The 9,059-nt window shown below is 46.2% G+C and overlaps 1 pseudogene; it reads right to left on the bottom strand.

Moving 5' to 3' along the window:
- Nucleotides 1–8,399: 8,399 nt before the first annotated feature.
- The window catches only part of LOC113600699 (peptidyl-prolyl cis-trans isomerase A-like), a 90,681-nt pseudogene continuing 90,021 nt past the window's right edge, over nt 8,400–9,059 (bottom strand).

Genomic DNA, 9,059 nt, shown 5'->3' with positions numbered 1-9,059 from the left:
AATGACAACATAAGCCCTCTGCCCCATGTGGCGGATGTAAAAATAGACCCATTGCTGCCGGGAGTGCAATGGATACTACCTTTCAGGTTCTTGGATTTTCCGCTTTTCTTTTCCCAACTTCCTTCCCCACCCCAGCCTGAGAGCCTTCAATACACATAAATAAAGTCCAGTCCAGATGCTAAGAAACGGGCATGCTCTGGGCTGCCCTGGGGCCATGTGCCGTCACGGCCGTGACTCAGTTTATCATTTTCCACTAGCCAGGCCGAGTAAGTCTGGGCCAGGAGACACCGTGAGGAAGTGCAGCTCATTCTGTCAGCCTCTTCCTTCCACAGGGGGTGAAACCGAGCATCGGACTGAATTTTAGAGCAGACTGACCAGATGTTGTGACATCGCATGGACACAGTCCCATGTGACTCCTCGGCCACCCAGGCAGACGGAAGCACCTCCCGTCCATCAGTTGTCAGCCTCACAGCACCTTCCTGGTGTAGTGACAGGAACAGATGTGTCTTCTGACCTTCATCTTCCTTGTGCTCTGGTTCCATTTTTCTTCTAGTTGGACAGGATTCATTTCTTTAAACTCAACCTTGAATCGGTTTTCAGGCTCTACTGATTCCTTCTGTGTCCTCTCTCTCCTATCCAGCCCTGCTTTCCCTCCTCACTCTCTCTACCAAACTCAATCATTTGTTGCCTTATATCAAGACGTGTTGCCCAACTGCTTCTAGATACTATCCCTTAATCCGTACTTCCCATGGCCTCTACTGGGTTTGTATCTTCCTTATTAAAAATGGCCGATGGCTCCCATAAATGCCACATATTCAGGATGATTCAGAATCCGCTGCTCTGCCTTTCTCCACTGACCCAGTGCTTCTGATTCCACGTTCTGTGCTTGTTATATCCATACTAGGGAAGACTGCCCTCTCTGTCCAAAGCCATTTGTCTGGTTGCCTCTGTCCTGTCTTTATGGTGCCCTTGAAACCAGCCCTGAGGGACGGCCAGACCAAATGCCCTCAGTGTTAAGAAGAGGCTTCCCCTTCATCAATCTGGCAGAGTCTGCTTGACTCCATATGTCATATATCATTGTCCTAAGCCTCCTAATATGACAGTGATGCCACAGGCATTTCCCTGGATCCAGAGCACTTTCCTACAACCAGGAGGAACAAAGTAGCTTGAGTTTGGGGAGGGCAACAGGAATTCCAATGACAACTATTTCAAGAGGCAAGAGAAAGTTAACTTGATTGAGTATCAGGACTCTCTACGCCAGGAGCAAAGCACACCTACAACCCATTTTCCACCTCCCCAGGACTCCGATTCAAATGGTTATTTGGGGGGGAAATCTGGCCGTAAGAAAAAGCAAGAGCGATCTTTAAGAGGAAAATAAATGTGGAAAGATCTCGTGAAAAGATATCGTAAAATCTAAAAATCTCTGCCTGATTTTGGGCAATGCTTATTTGCAAGATGCTTCATATATATTATCTCATTAAATCTTCACGATGACCCTACTGAGTACATGTCGTGTCCTTGTCGAAGACAAGGACACTGACGCTCAGCCCTTAACCAAATCCATTCAGGTAATGAATAAAGAAGCCAGGATTAAAGCAAGATTTAGGTAATTTCCATATTAATATAACCTCCAGTGCCACCTTCGTGGCCACCAGGGACAGCCCCAGGCCATCATTCATTAAACTAATATAACAAATAGCTATTGAGCACCTCTGATGTCACCATGCCATGAGTAAGGGGTCAGGCATTCAGTGGTGAAGAAGACATATTTTAGGCATCAAGAATGTTAATGTTCTCACTAGGCAATTGTAGGTAAGAAGAGATATACAGGCAATTAGAATACAGAACGACAATTACTGTGATGAGGTAAACAGCATGCCACGTACAAGTGATGCTTTTTGGAAGAAATGGTGTCACAGTGGACACTTGAAGGATGAGTAAAAGGGAATAAAACAAAGGCCGAGTAAAGAAGATCTCAAATGAGCACAGACGCATGAGAGTTGCTGGAATGCAAATATACAGACAGGAGGTAACAGAGACCCGAGACTCAAAGAAGTGACCGAAGCAGGCAGTTTTTATACCTTTTAGAGAAACGAGACATTTGTGAAGAATTGACGGGACAGAGGAGTTTGGGCTTGGAGTAGCAAATTAGTGAAGAAGTAACAAGGCTTGTTTTCACAGTCTTCTTGGCCCTAAATCCCCTGTCTGTGATGATAAGGGCGTCGCTCTCTCTCCTGATACCCAGAGGGCATCTTTCACATGGGAGACTCGTTTCCTGCTTTCAGGGGGACAAAGGAGGGACAGTTGTCTTTCTTACGCTGGCTGTTTCTTAAGTCACTGTAATTCAAGATGATCAATATGCCAAAGTGGCATATTTGGGGGCAGCCTGCCCTGAACCCCCATTCACAGACAAGTGCTGATATGAGTAGAGTAGTTGTCCTGGAGAGAAGTGGAGATATTTGGAAGTTGTGGGAGGCAGATTTGATGACAATTGCCCCAGAGAGTTGCCTGAGAGCGTAGCCAGGTAGGATGCTTCCTTGCTCCTCTTGAGAGCTTCTCGATGAGATCTCTAGGCCTGGGAGCTGGGGGAGGGCTGGACACTGTCCTCCATGAGACGCTCAGAACTCATTCTCCTGCCTACTTCTGCCCTTGTAGAAGTCCAAGCCTGTCTTCTCCGCCATACTCTGAACTCCTATCCCCTTGCTGATGGGTGTGATATTTTACCCTCCCCTACCACTTCCCAGCTCAATTCTTCGAAGCATTCCATTGTGTCCCCTGAGGTCCCCAATCCTTGAGCAGTGCATTCCTTATCTTTAACCTCATTTTGGCATATCCATGAATACTTTCCTCACCACTTCTCATGGCGTCTAGCAAGGTTCCCGAAACACAACGTGTGCTTAACAGATATTTGTTGAAGGTGACATTGGAAGCATCTAGACCTTTCTGACTTCTAGTGTCTTACTCAGACTGTAAGCTTGTAACTGAGGCAAGCAGGGGAGTGAATGTATCATCTATCAGGTGGGACGGTGGGGAGACAGAGTTCAACTCAATGTGGTGGGCAAGGGGGGGTGGGAATGGCTGCATTTTGGGCATGATCCAGGTGAAGGACCTGGGGGTTCTCATAGGTAAATGTCAAGGAGGTAGTTGGTATTTACTAGAATGTGGAATGGAGGTCTGGACTGAAGCAAGGATTTGGGAGTCGGCCATCCAGATGGTAACTGAAACTCACTAATCCCACCCGGGATTTTTCCTTTTGGTGCCAAATAATGGTACCGCCCCCCTTCATGGACGCAAACTTTCTGACCACAGCCAAATGGTCCGAACTAGGAGAGCGGCCCTCCGGGTTGAGAACACCAGTTGTCTGTGTTATTGAAGGATGGTTTGGAATGTGTCAAATGGCTTCCGGAGAACATGTGGTGAAAATCATAGTGTTAAAACAAGATTTGGGCTCAATGGCTGTAAAAGACAATGGCTGCTTCCGTGGATGTTGTTTGTATGGAGCTCCTTTTATGGACCAGGCACTCTACTACCTTATTTCACTTAGTCTTGGCAGATGTGAGGTTTTTACACGTGCTTATGGATTGGAATGCCCTTCTGCAGTCCAGGAAGAGCATCCAGATCTTTTTTAAAGTTTTAACACAACAGCGTCGAACCAAGTACCTAACACTTGAGATGTGCTCAAGAAATACCCGTTCACTGCCTTCTATTTCAGCCATCAGGGGTTTTTGACTTTAGAGTTACCCACGGGCCTTATACCATAGCAACTTCCAGGCAGATGAACGTGACTTTCTTCTAGAAAGTCACGTAGGCACGTACGTCTGTGTTTTTGTAATGCTCAGGCACGTGGCTTGCACCTCACGTTACCTAGCGAGGTAGGTAAGCTCTGCTATTAAGAGGTAAGCACGCATGGGCGGAGTCTAATTGGCGTCAAAGCGATTATGTTCATTCGACAGGTCACAGTATGTGTAATAATAGAAGCGTCTGCAGGAACAATTAGTCTTTTTAACAGCTAAGCTGGACACTAAGGAAATCAGCACAAATATGGGAAAACTTGGGGTAGCACAATTCACATGCAAACACACACATTCTATATACAGACTTTCCTTGACTGACTATGGGGCTGTGTTCCAACAAGCCCATCATAAGTTGAAAATATCCTAGATCCCAAATGCATGTGATACGCCTAACCTACCAAATATCAGAGCCTAACTTAGCCTAACTTAAACACGCTCAGAACACTTAGATTAGCCTACAGGTGGGCAAAATCATTCAACACAAAGCTTATTTGATAATAAGGTGTTGACTGTCTCCTGTAATTTATCGAGCACTGTGCTGAAAGTGACAAACGGAACGGTTCTAAGTGTATCAGTTGTTTATAGTCATGATAGCTGGCTGATTGGGGGCTGTGGCTCCCTGCGGCTGGCCAGCATCACGAGAGAGGACTGTACTGCCTGTTGCCAGCCCGGAAAGGATCCAAATTCACATTTTGACGCATGGCTTCTGCTGAATGGCTATCTCTTTTGCACTATCATAAAGTTAAACGTCCTAAATAGAAACATCGTAAGTCAGAAACCGTCTGTAGAGACATGGACCCATCTGTCAATCTACCTGTCTCATACCAGCCGTTAGAGCATATCATTATTTGTTCTTCCACATCCTGCTAGAGACAGGGATTTTTTTAAAAAAAAATCTTAACGTTTCTTTATTTTTGAGAGAGAGACACACACACAGAGTGAGTGGGGGAGGGCCAGAGAGAGAGGGAGACGCAGAACCTGAAGCAGCCTCCAGACTCCCAGCTGTCAGCACAGAGCCCGACGCGGGGCTCGAACCCACGAACCGCGAGATCATGACCTGAGCTGGAGTCTGATGCTTAACTGACTGAGCCGCCCGGGCGCCCTGACAGGGATTTTGATTTACAGATTGTTGCTGCATTTTTCATCCTCTCCTTTCAAGTGTTTGCATTCAGAAATTAAAAATAAATCCAAGGGAAGCACGTATTGGTTTTAATTTTCTGAGATCCCTGAGGTAGTGGTTGGATCTAGGGATGAGGGATTAGTTTGTTTTCAGAGCTTGAAGTCTACTTATCTATTTGTAACAAACTGCAAAAACATTTGTGGACGCTTTCCCTAACGTTTGGCCTCTCTCTTGCCTTGTTTCCCCCTCTGTCTGAGTTGGAAGGTATTGAGTTCTAGAAGTGCAGAGTTTGAGGGGAACTTGGAGATGTTTTTGTGCAATTGCTTATTTTAAAGAAGAGGGGGGGGGCGCCTGGGTGGCGCAGTCGGTTAAGCGTCCGACTTCAGCCAGGTCACGATCTCGCGGTCCGGGAGTTCGAGCCCCGCGTCGGGCTCTGGGCTGATGGCTCGGAGCCTGGAGCCTGTTTCTGATTCTGTGTCTCCCTCTCTCTCTGCCCCTCCCCCGTTCATGCTCTGTCTCTCTCTGTCCCAAAAATAAATAAACGTTGAAAAAAAAAATTAAAAAAAAAAAAAAAAAGAAGAAAAGGGCACTGAAGTCCAGAGAGGGAGAGTGACCTTTCCAAGATCATAACTACACAGTCGTAGAGTCTCTTAATTCCTATTCAGGATTTTTTTACAGGATGTAACTAGTATTTTCGCTTATGCTGCTACCTTGCTTGGTGTGAAACCTAGGATCCTCATATGCTTTTTTTTTTTAATGTCTTAATGTTTATTTACCTTTGAGAGAGAGACAGACAGAGCAGGAGTGGGGGAGGGGCAGAGAGAGAGGGAGACACAGAATCTGAAGCAGGCTCCAGGCTCTGAGCTGTCAGCACAGAGCCCGACGCGGAGCTCGCACCCAAGAACCGTGAGATCGTGACCTGAGCCGCAGTCGGACTCTTAACCAACTGAGCCACCCAGGAGCCCCACCATCCTCATATCTTGATCCATCCCCCACCCCGTGCCAAGATTAGGTATATAATCTGAAGCCACGGTGACCCAGTCTTCAGCCCTCTCACCGGTGCACTAGCACACCAGGAAAACTTTTCTCCAAGCCTTTACTGCTGCTCTTGCTTCTCCCTAGACCCCCCCCCCCTCTGGAATATGCAGGGTTTGCTCCCTCAACACCTTGAGGTCTCTGTCCAGATGTCAGCCTGTCACTGAGTCCTTCCCCAATTAGCTTATTCAAAATAGCCACCCTCCGAAATAAGTGGTGAGGATTAAGGAGAGCACTTGTCATGATGAGCCCTGGATGGTATATGGACTTTGAATTGAATCTTTATATTGTACACCTGAAACTCATACAACACCGTCTGTTAACTATACTTGGACTAAAATTAAATGATGACAAAAAACGAAACAAAACAAAACGGCCACTGTGTCCCCAGAACTCCTCATTTGTAATTCTCTGCTTATTATGATATTGCAACATATTATACTTGTTTTGGTATATTGTCTGTCTTCTCCTGAAAGGATGTGGATCTCATGAGGGCAGGGATTTTTGTCTGTCTTTATCTTTGTTCCCTGCGTAGCACCTGCAAAAGTGCCTGGCACATACAGAACTCAGTAAATATTTATTCAATGTGTGAATGAATGAATGAATGAATGAATGAGTGACAAGCTTCTTATCAGACTATACTGTATTTCAGTGTCCTCAGTGGCCCTAGCACGCCCGACACTATGGCCATAAGGAAAGTAGGTGGGAGGGGCGCCTGGGTGGCTCAGTCGGTTAAGCGTCCGACTTCAGCTCAGGTCACGATCTCGCGGTCCGTGAGTTCGAGCCCCGCGTCGGGCTCTGTGCTGACCGCTCAGAGCCTGGAGCCTGCTTCGAATTCTGTGTCTCCCTCTCTCTCTGCCCCTCCCCCGTTCATGCTCTGTCTTTCCCTGTCTCAAAAAAAAAAAAATTAAAAGAGGAAAGTAGGTGGGAAACTACTTGTGGAACATGTGCAAAGTAGCAGGTGTATTCTAGATGCATTCACATGTCTTCACTTAAACCATACAGTGACTTTAGAGGCAGGGTTATTATCCCCATTTACAGATGAGACAACTGTAGGTCAAAAATACAAGACACCAGCAGACAAAAACTTGTCCCTGGTAAGCATCGGTAGTAAATTTGGAAACAGAACCTGTACTCTGTTATGTCTTTTGCCAGAAGTTATGTCATCGGATGTGCTTCCTTCTCTCCAACGTACAGCCCACTGGTAGGAACAGTTAAATGAATCCCAAATTACAACATCTTCCAGACTGTGGCCCCTGTTAGTTGCACACATGCCGCAATGGGGGACAAAAGCCCTGTCCTCTCAGATTGAGGCGGGCAGGGTTATAAAGACTTCCCAGCAGAGCGACGAGGAAGTGGAATTTTGCAGTTGGGGCACGAATCAGGCAATTCAGCATTCCCTTACAATTTGCTATCTCTTTGCTATTAAGCAAGTTATGTTGCCCCTTTGAGTCTCGGTTCTCTCATCTATAAAATATAGTAATTTCAGCCCCACACGTTCGTAGGGCGCATGGAATTAACATGACACTTGTACAATTCCCAGCTCCTTGGCCCAAGGCAAATGTTCCCAGGTATTAGTGTTGTCTCCACAAGGACAAACAGAGTAAAGAGAGCTTGCACCAAGAAATTAGTTTTCCCTGGAAAGATGTGATTTAGTTGGATACATCCTTCACTTTAGGCCATGGGCTGCTTTGAGAGTAGTTTTCACAGGTGACTTCCAGAAATTCAAACTCGAAATAACTTCATTATGGGCCCATGCTACTGCCCTAAGGCCTGAAATAAAAACATCTAACGTCTTCTTTATCTGATGCTCACAAACCCTTTAAAGGGTAGACAGAGCCCAGATGTTCAGCAACTTTTATTGCTTACGCTGCCGTTTATACAACTCTGATGAGACTATTACAATCCAAATGTCCCCGTGCTTACCCCAGGAAAACAGAAGGTAATTATCATTTCTGTGAGCGTTCCGAGGGCTTTGAAACATTTTTCATAACCAAAGTATAAAAGGGAGGTAATTTTCATTTTATTTGTTTAGTTCTTGATTGTTTCTTCCTCTCTTTTGGGGGGGGGGTTCAATCACAAAAGAGAGTGTTGCATATCGAATTTGGCTTGGTATTAAAACAAAACTCTGTCCTCAGCTTGTTTTCGAAAGTCCACCATGGCATTGTTTCCTGGACTGGGTGGTACAGTGGCCAGGTCTTAACTAAGGTTAAAGTAAACATTGGCTAATGAGATCTGGTTTTGCTGTTTAGTTTTTATTTGATAAGCCATAAACCCAACTCTGCAATCCAGCTAGACTTGGAGAGGAGCAAGGAAAACACGGAACCCATAGGACTGCAGTGAGGCACAAAGAGGACAGGATATTCCTAGCAGATGGGGGGTGAAGGGGTGCTCCCCCGCGCTACAGAAGGAATGATCTGGTCGTTGAGAGAAAACACAAGTCAAACTTATTAGATTTGTCCACAGTCAGCAACGGTGATCTTCTTACTGGTCTTGCCATTCCGGGATCCAGGGCACTCCATGGCTGTCACAATATCGATGCCCTCTGTCACCTGGCCAAAGACCACCTCCTTGCCATCCAATCAGTCTGTCTTGGCAGTGCAGATGACAAACTGAGAACCATTTGTGTGAGACCCAGTGTTTACCGTGGACAAGGTGCCAGGACCCCTATGCTTCAGGATGAAATTCTCATCTCAGATTTCTCCCCAGAGATGGGTTTACCACCAGTGCCATTATGGCGTGTGAAGTTACCACTTGGGTATGTGAATCCTGGAATAATCCTGTGAAAGCAAGAAACTTTATAACCAGATTCTTTCTCCCCAGTGCTCAGAGCATGAATTTTTTTTCTGCTGTCTTTGGAACTCTGCAGACAGCTCACAGGAGACGTGGCCCAAGGGCTTGCCGTCCTCGGTGATGTCGAAGAACAGGGTGGGGTTGACCACAGCTGGGCAGCGTGTGGGTGGCTCTGGGGCAGCAGGGTGTGCAAGGCCAAGGTCTGGTTTTCTAAACTCTTGCTTCTGAGCAGAAGAAAATGCAAAGACTAAAATAAAGCAATCTGGAAAAGTCCAATGTGGATTCCAAATCTCCCACTCTGTCCATATCCCCAAGCT

This window comes from Acinonyx jubatus, chromosome F2 (assembly GCF_027475565.1).
Source record: "Acinonyx jubatus isolate Ajub_Pintada_27869175 chromosome F2, VMU_Ajub_asm_v1.0, whole genome shotgun sequence".
NCBI classification, from domain to species: Eukaryota; Metazoa; Chordata; class Mammalia; order Carnivora; family Felidae; genus Acinonyx; species Acinonyx jubatus.
The sequence above is the reverse complement of the archived record's forward strand: the minus strand, read 5'-3'. Positions and strand labels throughout refer to the sequence as shown.